Below are 16,262 nucleotides of genomic sequence, written 5' to 3'. Positions count from 1 at the left end.
AAATCAACTTAAATATCAGACATTAAGGAAAGTGAAAAGTTCAAATGCAGATTGCATAGAAAATAACGGTCGTACAAAAACTTATGTCAAAGTTTATGGCTGAAAGGAGATTAAAATATTTTACAGAAGTAGTCATATGTAAAGGTTGAAGGAGTGTGATTGAAAATAAATTGTTTAATGTTTATTTATTTTTGAGAGAAACAGAGTAGGGGAGGGGCAGAGAGATAGGGAGAGAGAAAGAATCCCAAGCTGACAGCACAGAGCCCGATGCAGGGCTTGAACTCAAGAGTTTTGAGATCCTGACCTGAGCCAAAACCAAGAGTCAGATGCTTAACCGCTTAACCAACTGAGCCACCCAAGCAACTCAACAATAAATTCTGAATACAAAAGCAAAATGAAAATCCTTAAGGCTCAATTCAGGCAAATCCATACCTTTAAAAGCTTTCATCATTTAGTAAGGAAGAAAGAAGATAAACAAAGACTGGCAGAGGGGATGGAGAACCATCTATCATGCTAGTAGATGTCAAAAGAAAGCTGAAGTAGCCATACTTACATCAGACAAACTAGATTTTAAAACAAAGACTGTAATAAGAGATAAAGAAAAGCATTAATTCATATTAAAGGATCTATACATCAAGAATATCTGGGGCACCTAGGTGGCTCAGTCGGTTGAGCGTCCGACTTCAGCTCAGGTCACGATCTCACGGTCCGTGAGTTCGAGCCCCGCGTCGGGCTCTGGGCTGATGGCTCAGAGCCTGGAGCCTGCTTCTGATTCTGTGTCTCCCTCTCTCTCTGACCCTCCCCCGTTCATGCTCTGTCTCTCTCTGTCTCAAAAATAAATAAACGTTAAAAAAAAAATTTTTTAAATAAAAAAAAAAAAAAAAGAATATCTAACAATTATAAATACTTATGCCCCCAACTTGGTAGCATCCAAATATATAAATCAATTAATCACAAACATAAACTCATCAAAGATAATGCCATTATTGCCCATTAATACCATTAACATCCCACTTACAGCAATGGACAGATCATCTAAGCAGAAAATCAACAAGGGAACGATGGCTTTGAATGACACATTGGACCAGATGGACTTCACAGACATATTCAGAACATTTCATCCTAAAACAGCAGAATATGCATTCTTCTTGTGTGCACATGAAACATTCTCCAGAATGGGTCACATACTGGATCACAAATCAACCCTCAACAAGTGCAAAAAGATCAAGATCTTACCATGCATGTTTTCAACACTATGAAACTTGAAGTCAACCATAAGAAAAAATTTAGAAAGCCCTCAAATACATGGAAGTTAACATCCTACTAACGAATGAATGGGTTAACTAGGGAATTAAAGAAGAAACAAAAAAATACATGTAAATAAATGAAAATGAGAATGTGACAATCCAAACCTTTTGGTATGCAGCAAAAGCAGTTCTAAGAAAGAAGTGTATTGCAATTCAGGCCTATCTCAAGAAGCAAAAAAAGTCCCAGATGTACAATCTAACCTTCTACCGAAAGGAGCTAGAAAAGAAACCAGCAAATAAAGCCTAAAGCCAGAAGAAGAAGGGAAATAATAAAGATCAGAGCAGAAAAAAAAAATGACATATAAACAAACAAACAAACAATGGAACAAATCAACGTAACTAAGGGCTGGCTCTTTGAAAGTATTAACAAAATTGATAAAGCCCTACCCAGACGTATCAAAAAAAAAGAGAGAGAGAAAGAGAAAGGACCCAAATAGATAAAATCATGTAGGAAAGGGAAGAGATCACAACCAACACCAAGAAATACAAACAAGTATAAGAGAATACTATGAAAAATTGTATGCCAACAAACCAGGCAATCTTGAAGAAATGGATGAATTTCTAGAAATTCACAAACTCCCAAAACTGAAACCGGAAGAAATAAAAAATTTGAACAGACCCATAACCAGCAAAAAATTGAATCGGTAATCAAAAATCTCCCAACAGGGATGCCTGGGTGGCTCAGTCAGTTAAGCATCTGACTTCAGCTCAGGTCATGATCTCGCAGTTTGTGGGTTCGAGCCCCACATAGGGCTGTGTGCTGACAGCTCAAAGGCTGGAGCCTGCTTCACATTCTGTGTCTCCCTCTCTCCCTGCCCCTCCCCTACTCATGCTCTCTCTCTCTCTCTCTCTCTCTCTCTCTGTCTTTCAATAATAAATAAATATTAAAAAATAAAATTTAAAAAAAAATCTCCCAACAAACAAGAGTCCTGGGCCAGATGGCTTCCTAAGGGAATTCTATCAGGCATTCAAAGAAAAGTTAATACCTTTCTTCTCAAACTGTTCCAAAAAATAGAAATGGAAGGAATACTTCCAAACTCATTCTACAAGGCCAGCATTACCTTGATTCCAAAACCAGACAAAAATCCCATCAAAAAAAAGGAGAATTACAGGCCAGTATCTCTGATGGACATGGATACAAAAATACTCAACAAAATATTAGCAAATTGAATTCAGCAGTACATTAGGGGTGCCTGGGGGTAAGTGTCAGATTCACTTTCGGCTCAGGTCATGATTTCATGGTTCATGAGTTTGAGTCCCACATCAGTCTCTACACTGACAGTATGGAGTCTGCTTGAGATTCTCTCTCTGCCCCTACCTGCTTATGCTCTCTTTCTCTCTCTCAAATAAATAAATAAACCTTTAAAAAAAGTAGATTAAAAGAATTATTCATCACAATCAAGTGGGATTTATTCCTGGGCTGCAGGGCTGGTTCGATATACACAAATCAATCAATGTGATACACCGCATTAATAAAGGAAAGAATAAGAACCGTATGATCCTGTCAATAAATGCAGAAAAAGCACATGACAAAATATAGCATCAATTTTTGATTAAAACCCTCAAGAAAGTAAGGATAGAAGGAACATACGTCAACACCATAAGGGCCATATACAAAAGGCCCACAAATAATATCATCCTCAGTGGGAAAAAAACTGAGAGCTTTTCCCCTACAGTCAGGAACAAGACAAAGATTCCACCCTCACCATTACTATTCAATATAGTACTAGAAGTGTTAGCCTCACCAGTCAGACAACAAAAAGAAATAAAAGGCACTCAAGTCAGCAAGGAAGAAGTCAAACCTTTTCTATTTGCAGATGATGTGATACTCTATGTAGAAAACCTGAAAGATGCCACCAAAAACTTTCTAGAACCAATACATGTATTCAGCAAAGTTGCAGGATATAAAATCAACATGCAGAAATCTGTTGCATTTTTATACACCAATAATGAAGCAGCAGAAAAAGAAACCAAGGACCCAATCCCATTTGCAGTTGCACCAAAAACAATAAGATACCTAGGAATAAATCTAAATGAAGAAGTAGTAGATCTATACTCTGAAAACTATAGAACAGTTATGAAAGATATTGAAGAGGATTGGAGGAAATAGAAAAGCATTCCATGATCATGGATTGGAAAAACAAACTTTGTTAAAATGTTTATACTACTCGAAGAAATCTACACATTTAATAGAATCCCTATCCAAATACCAACAGCATTTTTCACAGAGCTAGAACAAACAATCCTAACCTTTGTATGGAGCCACAAAAGACCCCAAATAGCCAAAGCAATCCTGTGAAAGAAAAACAAAACTGGAGGCATAATGATTCCAGACTTTAAACTATGTTATAAAGCTATAGTCATCAAAACAGTATGGTACTGGCACAAAAACCGACACATAGACTAATGGAAGAGAATAGAAAACCCAGAAATGGACCCACAAGTATTTGGTTGATTCATCTTTGACAAAGGAGGCAAGAATATTCAATGGAAAAAAGACAGTCTTTTCAACAAATGGTGTTGGGAAAACTGGATGGCAACATGCAAAAAAATGAAACTGGGCCACTTTCTTACACCATACACAAAAATAAATTCAAAATGGATGAAAGACCTAAATGTGAAACAGGAAACCATCAAAACTGTAGAGAACACAAGCAGCAACCTCTTTGGCCTTGGCCAGAGCAACTTCTTACTAGACACACCACTGAAGGCAAGAGAAACAAAAGCGAACATGAACTATTGGGACCTCATCAAGATAAAAAGCTTCTGCACAACAAAGGAAACAGTCAACAAAACTAAAAGGCAACTGATGGAATGGGAGAAGATATTTACAAATGCCCTATCTGATAAATGGTTAGTATCCAAAATCTATAAAGAACTTACCAAACTCAACACCCAGAAAACAAATAATCCAGTGAAGAAATGGGCAGAAGACATGAATAGACACTTTTCCAAAGACATCCAGATGCTAACAGACACATGAAAAGATGCTCAACATCACTCATCATCAGGGAAATACAAATCAAAACCATGACAAGATACCACCTCACACCTGTCAGAATGGCTAAAATTGACAACAGGAGAAACAACAGGTGTTGGCAAGCATGCAGAGAAAGGGGAATCTTCTCACACTGTTGGTGGAAATGCAAACTGGCATAGCCACTTTATAGAACAATATAGAGCTTCCTCAAAAAACTGAAAATAGACCTTGCCCTACAACCCAGCAATTGCATTACTAGGTATTTACCCAAAGGGTACAAAAATAAAGATTCAAAGGGGTACATGCACCCCAATGTTTATAGCATTATCAACAGTAGCCAAACTATGGAGAGAACCCAGATGTCCATCGATGGACGAATGGATAAATGTATATACACATACATGTATACACACACACACACACACACACACACACACACACACACACACACACACACTGGAATATTACTCAGCCATCAAAAAGAATGAAATCTTGCCATTTGCAAAGACATGGATGGGGCTAGAGTGTATTATACTAAGTGAAATAAGTCAGTAAGAGAAAGACAAATACCATATGATTTCACTCATGTGGAATTTAAGAAACAAAACAGCTGAACATATGGGGTGGGGAAGGACGAGAGGGAAATGAACCACAAGAAACTCCTAATGATAGAAAACAAACTGTGGATTGACAGAGGGGAGGTGGGTGGGAGATGGGCTAGTTGGGTGATGGGTACTAAGGAGGGCACTTGTTGTGATGAGCACTGGGTTTTGTATGTAAGTGATGAATCACTGGATTCTCCTCCTGAAACCAATATTGACAAGTATGTTAACTAAAATTTAAATAACATTTTTTTTAAGTATGAACAGGCAAGAGTAGTAAAGACATTTTTTTTTAAATAAGAGTAATGAAGAGGGGCTTTCTCTGCCAAAAATCAAAACATGTCAAACATGTCATAAAGTAATACTAGTTAAAATATGTATTATAAGTCCAAAAAGTGGTCAAATTAGAAAAGCATACTACATAGCCCAGAAACAGTTTCTAGTATATTTAAGAATTTAAAATGTAATAAAAGTAGCAGTCCAAAAACTGGGGAGAGGATAACTTAATAAGTGTTATTGAGATAATTATTTGGATAATTGCCCTTCAAAATTGTCCCAAATTAAGACAAGGGCCTTTGGACCCTGATGTCAACCAGATGTTGGATATGGGGTTCACACCAGAGTGTTGTAATCTTGGGTGAGACAGCTCCCTTTAGCTGAGAGAAATTCCAGGAGAGGAATTCAGCTATAAGCCAATCCACAACCAATACTCCCAGCTATTGGTGGACAAGAGCCTCAGTCTTGAAGACAGATCTGAGTGGCACACATATCCATTACATAGTGTAAAAGATGAAATTATGAAACAAATAGAGGAAAATATTGATAAATATTCATAAAATAGGACTCAGAAGGACTTTTTTGTGATACTTTCCAAATCAGACAAGAAGAGTTGTAAAACAGCGACTGTGACAATTGGTTTTATCAAGGTTGGGAGTATAGGTGGGAAGAGAAAGCAGTAGAAAAAGCCACTAGCATCTCTGTGGTCCAGGTGTGACTTCCCTTGCCTGCAAGGCTGGACATCTGGAGGACTGGCTTTTCCTTCCAGTAGCAATTTTCTCAAAGCCCTGAGAAATAGAGCATGCCTGCCTTGGCTTATGACCTGAACTGTTTGCTCCTATTAATTCACAGAATTAATTCACACTTGTGTCTGGTAAGGAGGGGCTGGTTTCAATCACCCAAAGTATTTCAAACTCAGTATGCTTATAAGAAAGCATGATCTCCAGAAAATATTCCACTACCTCTCCTTACAATTACACATCACAGGTGGCCTCACCCCACTTTTGTGAGTCTGTTTTAAAAAATCAAGGAGCTGCTGAACATCTAGCATGGTGGACTTTTTTCCAGATGTGCTCTCTCAGTGTCCCATGTTGTCACTTGTTACTTTGTTCTGAACCCTTGGGAAGGCTGATGCATAGAGACTATGATGCTCTAAGAAGAAAGAAGGCATCCTCAGGGTTAATAATAATTATGATAATAGCAGCCACAGTGACTGTACCAGACACTGTGAGAAGCACTTTCATATATCATCTCACCAAATCATCCTAAGTCTCCACTTTACAGATGTAGGAAGTGAGAGTTCAAGTGACCAAGTTGCCCCAGGTGACACAGCTGGAAGCACTCTCTGGAGCCGCCTGGATGTGAATTAAGATCTCTTTGATTCCAAACACCTCACTCTTTGTACTACCTCCATTTCCTCTCGGGCCCCATTCAATGAGACAGGCTATGGAAACCACTTAACATGCAGCTATAATTAGATCAGTGTTTCTGAGTCTTGGCTTCTCATTAGATTCATCAGAGAAGCTTCCAAAATCCTATTGTTTCTAGTGAAAAGCCAAGTTTGGGAACTATATATTAGATGCACACGAAAATACCCTAGAATACAAAATTGGTGTCTTCTTAAAAGCTAATGTTACCTCTCTTCCTAAACTTTGAGATTGCATCATTGGATATCCTGTGACTACTTTGAGAGTTTTGTTTACAATTTTATTTTCATGTTAACCTAACAGAAATGGCAACTAAACAAAAACACAGAACATAGAGGCTCTAGTTGGCCTAGAAATTTTAGGTGCTCAGGCACCTTGGTGGCTCAGTCAGTTAAGTGTCCTACTTCGGCTAAGGTCATGATCTCACAGTTGGTGAGTTCGAGCCCTGCCTCAGGCTCTGTACGGACAGCTCAGAGCCTGGAGCCTGCCTCAGGTTCTGTGTCTCCCTCTCTCTCTGCCCCTCCCCTGCTCACACTCTGTATTTCTCTCTCTCTCTCTCTCTCAAAAATAGATAAACATTTTAAAAAAATTTTTTTAAGAAATTTTAGGCACTGCCATGCATCCTTATGTGTGATCAGGAGTTATAGCTCTGAACAAAATTAGAAGGCCTTGGTTCAAGTTTCAGCCCTACCACTTACTACCTATGTGATTTTTTTTTTTCACCTATGTGATCTTGATCTTGAAATAACTCCTTGAACTGAAGGAGGCCAACTAGATATTTGAACAGCAGAATGACAGGATGGGGTTTAGGGGGAACCTCTTTCCAGAATATTAGAAAACAAAAGACCAAGATGTTGTTCAAGGGCAACCAGGGTATTAATAATGCTACCTTCACCCACCCATTCCAATCTTCATGAAGTTCAAGATAAGGAGAGCAATCTGATGCTGATTTGGGCTTAAGAGTTAGGAGACCCTGTTTTTTGTAAGGGCTCCTTAAACTGGAGCATATACATCATTAGCCTTAGTTGTTCGAAAATGAAGACATAAGATGCGAGCCTGCAAGAGCAATGACATAACAAGAATCTGGTGTGACCTCAGATCTTGTAAAGATCCTATCCACTGGGGAAGTGGAAGCCCAGTGTCCCATGCCAAGGACTGCTGTATCTGCTTCTGCCCTGTGTATTCTACTCAACTCTCATTCAGTAACTTAGGACCTTAATTGACTTGGCATGTGGCATCTGTCCCAGCTCTATTACCTTCATGCTTCTAGATTGACAGAGAAGTCCTAGGTATGAGATTTGAATTGAGATAAAGGTTGTACAGTAAAAGGAAATAATCACTTCTTACACACTACAAACATGGAAGCAGCTTTGGAGCCAGCCAAGGACCTCGTTGTCTTCTCCGGTTGCAATGCTCAGACTCTCCCTTTCAGAAAAAGAACAGCATTGTGTCTTGCCTACCATCTAATTTAATCATACAGCCCATTTCCCAAACTTTCCTTCACAAGTACCAGACAGGCTCATGATCACTCCTACATTTTGTTCCTTGACATTCTGGAGAAGCATTGATTTACTTGTGTCCTTTAAGGTTGCTTAGCAATGAAACCATAGGAGGCAGGGCCAGCAGCATGGAATTTCACAGGTGGCTCTTGCTTCTCCCTGTTGCATTGGTTTCTACCCTCTGTTTCAATGCATTTAGTCTTTTTATTGCTCTGTAAAGTCTTGATCTCAGTTTTTATATTACAAGACTTATGTTTGCGCCTGTTCTCTTGTAAACCACCTTGAAAACATTTTGAAAGCATGAATGGCACACACCGTAGACAAGTTCTACCATTTCAGACTTCCATGTCTGTGGTGAGAGCATGGCATACACCACGTTAGGTGCATGCCAGTGAAGCTCGGAGCCAGGGACACATCTGGAAATTCACTCTCGTGTGGAGCCACCCAAGAAATCTGATCAGGCATCTGACAGACTTCTGCCATGCTAGAATAGGCACAGAAGGATGAGCTGGCATCCAGAATATCACATGGCAACCATCCCTATCCCTGGGGAAGCTTTGCCAGGAAGCTTATTTACTACAATGAATTGTATAGAACAGAAATATTAGGGTTTTGACATTGGGAGTTCTATCAGCACATTTGTGAAATGGCAGAGGATGAAAAGAACAGGAGCTTGGGATTAGACAAGACCTGGGTCTGAACCTCAGGCAAGAGAGACACAAGATTCATAACCAAGAGAGCGCACAGTGTAGTGTGGTGCTTTCCCTGACACGCCAACATGCACTCACATCTCACTAGATCCCTGCTCTTCCAGTCCTACCAAACAGAACCTGGCAAGCCCAGCTCAGAAAGGGGTTTATGGAGCCAGGCAGCCTCCTTAACTGTAGCAGAAGCCTGTCAGATCTTACTTTAAATGTCATGAAACCATTTTTTACAGGGATATAAATTTCTAAATTAGCTTTTTCCTTTACACGTTCCTTTGGCATATGTGCTAAGCACATGTTTAAAAAGAAACTAGCTATAGTTCAATTCTGATTTTCTTACTTTAAAATGATCAGCAGTTCATACTCTTATGCATAATTCATCATGTAAACCATACATCTTTTTTGAGTTCACAGGAGGGCAGACATGTGCGAAAATACAGTTTTGTGGGTCATACCAAGTTAGCACCTGCAGGAATCGCATAGTTGGACATGGGTCATACCAAGTTAGCACCTGCAGGAATCTCATAGTTGGACCTGTTACCATCCAGGTGACTCCAGTGCACAGGTTTTCAGCTGGAAGTATCTGAATATCACTGTGCAGCATTTGGAAATGGTTGTGAAGAAGAAAAATGTTACAACATCCTGCTTCAGGGCACTGGATTTTTTCTTTACCTACTAAAGTTTGAAATTAGGACTTTGTTTAAACACACATCTTCATGTAGGTTTATGTTGTTAGAAACACTTCTGTTCACTTTAACATCCCTGGAACTACAATGCATATTGCAGTTGCTGTCAGCCAGGCAGCACTCATGACAGTCATCATTGTCTGTGCACAGGTGAATGTTGGTTGTAGTTGTTCATCTCATCTCTCTATTTGAGGCAAATGCACCATTGGTACTATGCATGTTTAACTGCTGTTTAAAGAGTTTCCACACACACACACAAAGGTCACAAAGATTCACTGTGACAAAGCATGGAAACAAAAAGTTGCATTTGCAAAGGGCATTGAAGTAGGGCAGCAGGGCCGAAATTTGATATTTGTGGAAAAAATGTCCATGATTGTATGAATGGTCTCCATTCCATAAACCAAAGCAACAATTAAACTCTAGATGAAATCAAAAGAAGGAAAACACTTACATAACAGTTCAAATCGGGTTGTGTTTTTTTCCTGAGATGCTTGCAAAAGGATTGGCAATTACTTCATGATGTAAGTGAAGGGATATATGATAAATGTGTCTAGGTAAGTCTAAAGGAGCTCTTTTAATAAGTATAAAATAAAAATTATAATTGCAAGAAAGCATTGTGTCATACTTTGTATATTTGTTTCTTACTCATACATAAAACAATAGTATTTTACTTCTTCTAGTTGATGGAATCTGGTACTTAAAACAATAGCTAAAATTTTCTTAGATAACTATTATATCTATTGCCCAACTGTTAATAATGGAAAACTTACAAAATTTACTCCCAGAATTACATGTCTGGCCACAACCTGATGCATCCTCAGATGGTTTTGACATGAACAACAAAGATTTCATGGTCTTACAGATGGAGATGCTAAAGCCCAGAATCCAAAAGTCTCCATTCAGTCAGTGGACATTTATTTAATCAAATGGACCATGAGAGTGTGAAACATGGATGCCCTTTTCCCAGTGTTCCATGTGGACACCTGGCTTAGAGGGGACAAGAGGGGAAGGAGAGGCAAAAAAAAAAAAAAAAAAAAAAAGGAGAGAAAAAGCAGTTAGGAGGAACTTTAATTTCAGGCAGCTATTGATTTAGCCCTTAGCAGTGTTTATTTTCTTTAACCTCTGCTCCAGGACACCTTCTCCACAATTCCCTCTCACCTTTTCCTTCTCTCTCCATCCTCATCTTCTTCCTTTGTCTCTGTCCCCTCCTTCCCTCAATTGCTATCCTTCTGAACCTTGAGATGGCAGATTAATTGGGGTGGGGAAGGGAATGGGGCCTGTAGGGAGAAAGCACAAACAGCAGGCCTTGACAAAACACTTTAAAAACTTATAATTGCAAGTCCTTTACTATCTCAAATCCTAGATCAGGAGTTGCATACTACAGCCTGCTGCCTCTTTTGTAAATAAAGCTTTATTGAGTCACAGCCACACCCATTCATTTACATCTTGCCTAGGACAGCTTTCACACTACAATGACAGAATTGAATAATCCCAACAGAGACCATATCCACAGAGCCTAAAATGTTTACTAGTCTGTCTATATAATGTGCTTTCCCAAGAATATTCTGCAGAATTCTAGTTCTGCAAAGTTAAACAGATGTTGCTGGAAAGAAAAAGATTCTCAGGTCAAATATTTTTAGAAACTTTGCTTTTCAATTACAGGACTTCTTAGAGCCTTTAATACCTGAATGTGAATTGTGAATTTCTGAGGATTCGCTGAAGTATGCAGCATTTTCCCAAGTTTATTTGGGACCATTTTTCTTACACAGCTCTTGATGGGGATAGAGTTTCTCAGAACACACTTTAGAAAATATCCCTTTAACAATATCCAAGATACATTATTAAGTAAGAAAAGCAAGAGGTGTCCAGGACACATTCACCTGTATAAAGAGTGGGAAGGGAAAATGTAGTTAAGGGTTTGCTTGTGAATGTTTCAATTATCTCTTGAAAGGTCCACAACTAATTGGTAACACTGCTTACTTTCAGGTGAGTTGAAGCTGGGAGGGAGACTTTTCACTGTATTTTCTGCATTTTGACTTTCAATCATACCGATATACTTTATTACCTAAATAATCAATTCATCTGTCAATCAACATAATTAAATTTTGAAACAAAAATGTAAGATGGTAAACCACTTTGGAAAACAGTTTGACAATTTTTAACAAAGTTAAATATATACTTAACCATATGTCCCAGCAGTTCTACTCCTAGGTATTTACCCTAGAGAAATGAGAACATATGTCCATACAGAGACTTGTAAACAAATGTTCATAGGAGCTTTATTCATAATAGTCCTAAACTGGAAACAACCCAAATGTTTATCATTAGATGAATGAATGCAAACTGGGGCATAGTCATGTAATGAAATACTACCCAGCCATAAAAAAGGAACAAACCACCGATGCAGCAAATGAATAAGTTTCACAGATGTTATGCTGAGTGAAAGCGAGAAACAAAACAAGAACAGAAGAAGCAAACCTGTAGTGATAGAAGTCAGATTATTGGTTGCCCAGAGTAGGTATAGGGGAGGAGATCTGACTGCAAAGGGACACAATGGAACCTTCCAAGGAGATGGAGATGTTCTTTATCTTCACTGAGGATACTTGTCATAAGTATACTTGTATACTTGTCATAAGTTTGTATACTTGTCATAACTCATCAATGTGTACACTTAAAATGTGTGGATTTAATTGCATATAAGTCACACCTCAATAAATTTAAATTTAAAAGGAGAGAAATAAATGTCTCCCTGAATCAATCAAAAGGGAGCCATGAAAAATGAAGGAATATTCAAGAATGAGAAGATGGAGTCAAGTTAGCCCTCCAGTATGATTGTACACAGGATAAGTCTCTGCCCTATAGTATGGGAACCCCAGAGAAATAGAAATGAGCAGACCCTCCCTGCATTGGTTCTCTGTTTGCTTCCTGGGTATTCTGATTTACAAACCAGCTCTGCAGGAGCAGAGCTACTCCACCTGGTTGAAGGTTCCTATTGGCCATGAGTGACACTGGTGACCCTGTCTCCCACATGCTGTGCACTGGATCATACTGTGCTTCATGCTGTCGCTGATGGTATTCCTTCTGTATCTGATGAGACCTTGCTAATTCAAAGGGTAGCTCCAATTGTCATTTGGGGTGTAACAGTTGGTGAAAATACAAGCAACACAGCTGACTTTGCTACAGCTCTGAAAGAGTATCCCAAATGGGTTGTCTCCTGCTTACAAACCAATTGAACTCCAAAATAAAAGACAGCAAAGAAGCCATTTGACTCTTAGAATACATCTCATGATGGAAATGACATTATGGATGGTTAAATACATACATACATACATACATACATACATACATACATACATACATACGTACATACATACAAGCCAACATCTTAAAGTCCACCGGAATGTACTAAGATATTGCAACCCAAATCTAACCTCAAGGCAGCCTGTGTTCTTTTTTCCCATTTTCACTTCAGTGCCAAGTGTGTTTTCATACTGAGCATAGGAATCAGCTGTATCTGCAGACCTTTAAAAGGTAAATCTTTCTTACGACACAGTGAAAAACCCAGAGGCCGTCTTTGTTTACAGATGTCGATGTGTAATCTAGCAGATACGCTAGGCAGGGGTGCAGACCCACTGGGGACTGTAGCACATGAATGGGCTGTGTAGCCAAGGCTGGGTAGGATCTGACTCAGAATCTGCACACAGAGCAAGACAGACCTGGGCTTGCAGCTCAGCCCTGCCACATGCCAACTGTGAGATTTCAGCCAAATAACTTAAACTTCTTTGCGTGTTTCCTCATCTGTAAGGTAGCTATGGCAATAATACCTAGTTTGAAAGGTTATTACATAGGTTTAATGAGATAACATAGGGGTTCCGTTTACTATTACTGTGTAACAAACTTTCCCAAAACTTAGCAGCTTATAACAATGACACCATTAATTTTGTTCACAAACCTGCATTCTGGACAGGACTCAGTGGGGACTTCACTTGGCATCAACTGGGCTGAAATCACCTAAAGATTAGTTTACTCCCATTTGGCAGTCAATGCTGGAGAGACACCTACAGCTGGGGGCTTAAAGAGCTAGGGCTCCTGGGGCATGTCCATCTCTGTATGATCCATGGCAGCATCATCTTATTGCATGTTATTTTTTATGAAGTCATAGTGATGGGGTTTTGGAGTGATGGTGGGGGTCTGGAGCTGACAATTAAGAAAGAATTCTTGAGATGTCTTTGGTTCAAAAAGGTGATTTTATTAAAGCATAGGACAGGACCCTTGGGCAGAAAGAATTGCACAGGGGTTGTGAGGAGTGACTGATTATATACCATGGAGTTGGAGGAGGTAAAGGCAAAAGAGAGGACTCCACACAGATTTTCATATGCTAACGAGGATTCATAAGATACTGGAAGCCTAGCTATTGTCAAGTTAAGGTGGTTTTTTCTCTAGCAAAGCATTAACATTAAGATAGTAGGGAATTCCTGGAAGAATGTTTTACTCTGCCTATCTCAAGTATTTGTCTATTGGCTGCAGGTTATAAGGAAATTTGCCATTTCCTTCTCACATCACCACGAAGGGGAGTGTGTTGTTAGGGGTCCAGGAAACTGAGTATGGGTTTCTGGAGATTAGGCTTTTGATAAGATTGCCATTTTCTTATCATTTACTAAGACATTTGTAAACTGAAGACATGAGACTCATGTCCTGCATGATGGTGATCTCTATCAGTTAACCATTGTTTTTTTTTCTTTACTTTGTTCTTGGACACTCAGGAGTGCCGAGGGATGTCACACTTATCCCATCTAGGGTGGGGGCAGAGAAGGTTGTTAGCTTGTGCTTTGCCCCCAGCTTGCCTTATGCTTCCTCATTAATAGAACTTGGAACTCATAGTGTCACTTCTGCCACAGTCACAGGTTTACCCAGGTATAAGAGAACATAGACCTCATATCTCAATGAATGTCAGCATCACATTGTAGGAAGAACCTGTGGGATGATATTTTAGGGCAGTCTTGTTTGAAGACTACAATGTGGCATTGTAGCAAAGTATATAGCACAGAAGCTGAAATAGTAGGACCAAATAAATAATACCTTTTTGACCATTACTATTGCCACGACCACTGTCACTGCTACACTTCTATTATTATTATTATTATTATTATTATTATCATAATTGCCAGTAAACATGAGACACCTATCACTGCTAATATTCGGATGCTTGCCCTTCTTTTGGTAGGTGAAAGCCACAGACACAATGCCACTTCCAAGAAATCATGTAATGGAAACCTTGCACTGGCCCAAAACTTCTGCAGCATAATTGCATTAAGGGAAGTGAGGGAAGGTGATATCATTCATCATTGTGAATGGAGAGGTCTATGAATACACAAGCTGTAAAAAAAAAAAAAGTAGAAGAAGAAGAAGAAACCTGGGGAGCAGAGAGCAAAGACAGGTTTCCATATAAAGATGAGTTTGTTATGCACCTGCAACCTCCTCCCAGGTGATGATGTCCCATGGGGCCCCTTATCCCCAGCTCTCCTCTCCCCGAGGAAGAGTAATGCAGCATCAGCTTACTAAGTCCTTTAATTCACAATGTGTCATACCCACATCATAATGCGTGGACTTCTCTGGACTCATGTCCCTCTGTGTAGCCCCATTGAAGACCAAGGGCAGAATTTAGACTTCATTAAATGAAAGACATTTATTTGGTAAGTGCCCAAGAGAAAAAAAAAAGATCATAAATCCAAAGTGCAAAATCATGGAGTTAGTGTAGAATTGTTTCTTAATGGAAAAAGATCTCTATAGCTACCCCCTAATCCTCCCGTGGCTTATGATGTTCTCAAGAAGTGGCTCTATTTAGAAGCTGACCCACTTGTCATGGGCTAGCTCCTGAGCTGTTGCAACTGCTCTCTTGCACTGTTTCTGAACCTAGGCTGCCAAGTCAGCTCCACATCCACCTGGTAGGGAGCACAACTCAGGGAATAACAAGCATGCCTTTTGAGGTTGTGCTTTACAAATGCAAATTAATTTGACCTAGGGCAAAGAGTTTAGATTCCCTTTGTTCTAGGCTCACTTTAGATTAAAAAGGTGTAGAAGACTGCAGACCCAGTCTGGCAAAGAGGGCATTGTTTCCAGAAAAAGCAGCAACTGAAGTTGCCAAGCAGTGTGGAATGGAGCATTGCTGTAGGCTACCTATTTGTATTTCAAACTTACTAAAATGCCTAGACCATTTCCTGTGTGGCCTCCCCTGCCCTATGTCTTCTCTGTAACTGGTGTGGATGGTGGGTGACATGGTCTTCTCTTCTAACAGGACCTGTCACCAGTTCCTCTGCATTCCCTTAGCAGTGCCTATCAAATTTGGTGAAATTGGAATCACCTGGAAAAATTAGATATGTATTTTACACTTTCAGAACATCTCAACTTGAACTAACCACATTTAGAATGCCCAGGAGCCACATGTGACTAATGGCTACCATATTGGAGAGTGTAGACTTAATAATACTGTCTACTAGACAGTGTTATAAACCCCTTATATATTAACTTATTTAATCCTCACAATAATCCTATAAGATAGTGTTTTTAATCTTATTTTATAGGTGAGGAAATTAAGGCACAGACAGTTTAATTTACCCAAGGTCACTGGGCTAGAACATGGGAGTAAGGGGTTTGAATGTTGGCAATCTAGCATCAGAGTCAACCACATTACCACAAGCCCTCCTGCTCAACCATAACTCTCTGGAGGATAGGGAAGAAACATTATTTCTTTGTGTATTCACATAGCATAAACAATGCTTAG

At 39.3% G+C, this 16,262-nt stretch overlaps 1 protein-coding gene and 1 long non-coding RNA gene across 7 annotated transcripts in view; one reads left to right on the top strand and one right to left on the bottom strand.

Moving 5' to 3' along the window:
• Positions 1 to 16,262, top strand: part of TMEM108 (transmembrane protein 108) — a 364,334-nt gene that overhangs the window by 312,911 nt on the left and 35,161 nt on the right. The window lies entirely within an intron of this gene.
• LOC109259242 (uncharacterized) lies at positions 10,380 to 13,574 on the bottom strand. Of its 2 annotated transcripts, none has more exons than XR_008422589.1 (3): positions 13,434 to 13,574; positions 10,640 to 10,758; positions 10,380 to 10,468 (listed from the first exon to the last, which is right to left on the bottom strand). It is a non-coding gene; the product is annotated as an uncharacterized LOC109259242 (long non-coding RNA). The 2 variants fall into 2 exon arrangements; XR_008422588.1 differs by having other exon boundaries at positions 10,380 to 10,464.

This window comes from Panthera pardus, unplaced genomic scaffold, assembly GCF_024362965.1.
Source record: "Panthera pardus isolate Hobbes unplaced genomic scaffold, ASM2436296v1 HiC_scaffold_16, whole genome shotgun sequence".
Classification (NCBI taxonomy): Eukaryota; Metazoa; Chordata; class Mammalia; order Carnivora; family Felidae; genus Panthera; species Panthera pardus.
The sequence above is the reverse complement of the archived record's forward strand: the minus strand, read 5'-3'. Positions and strand labels throughout refer to the sequence as shown.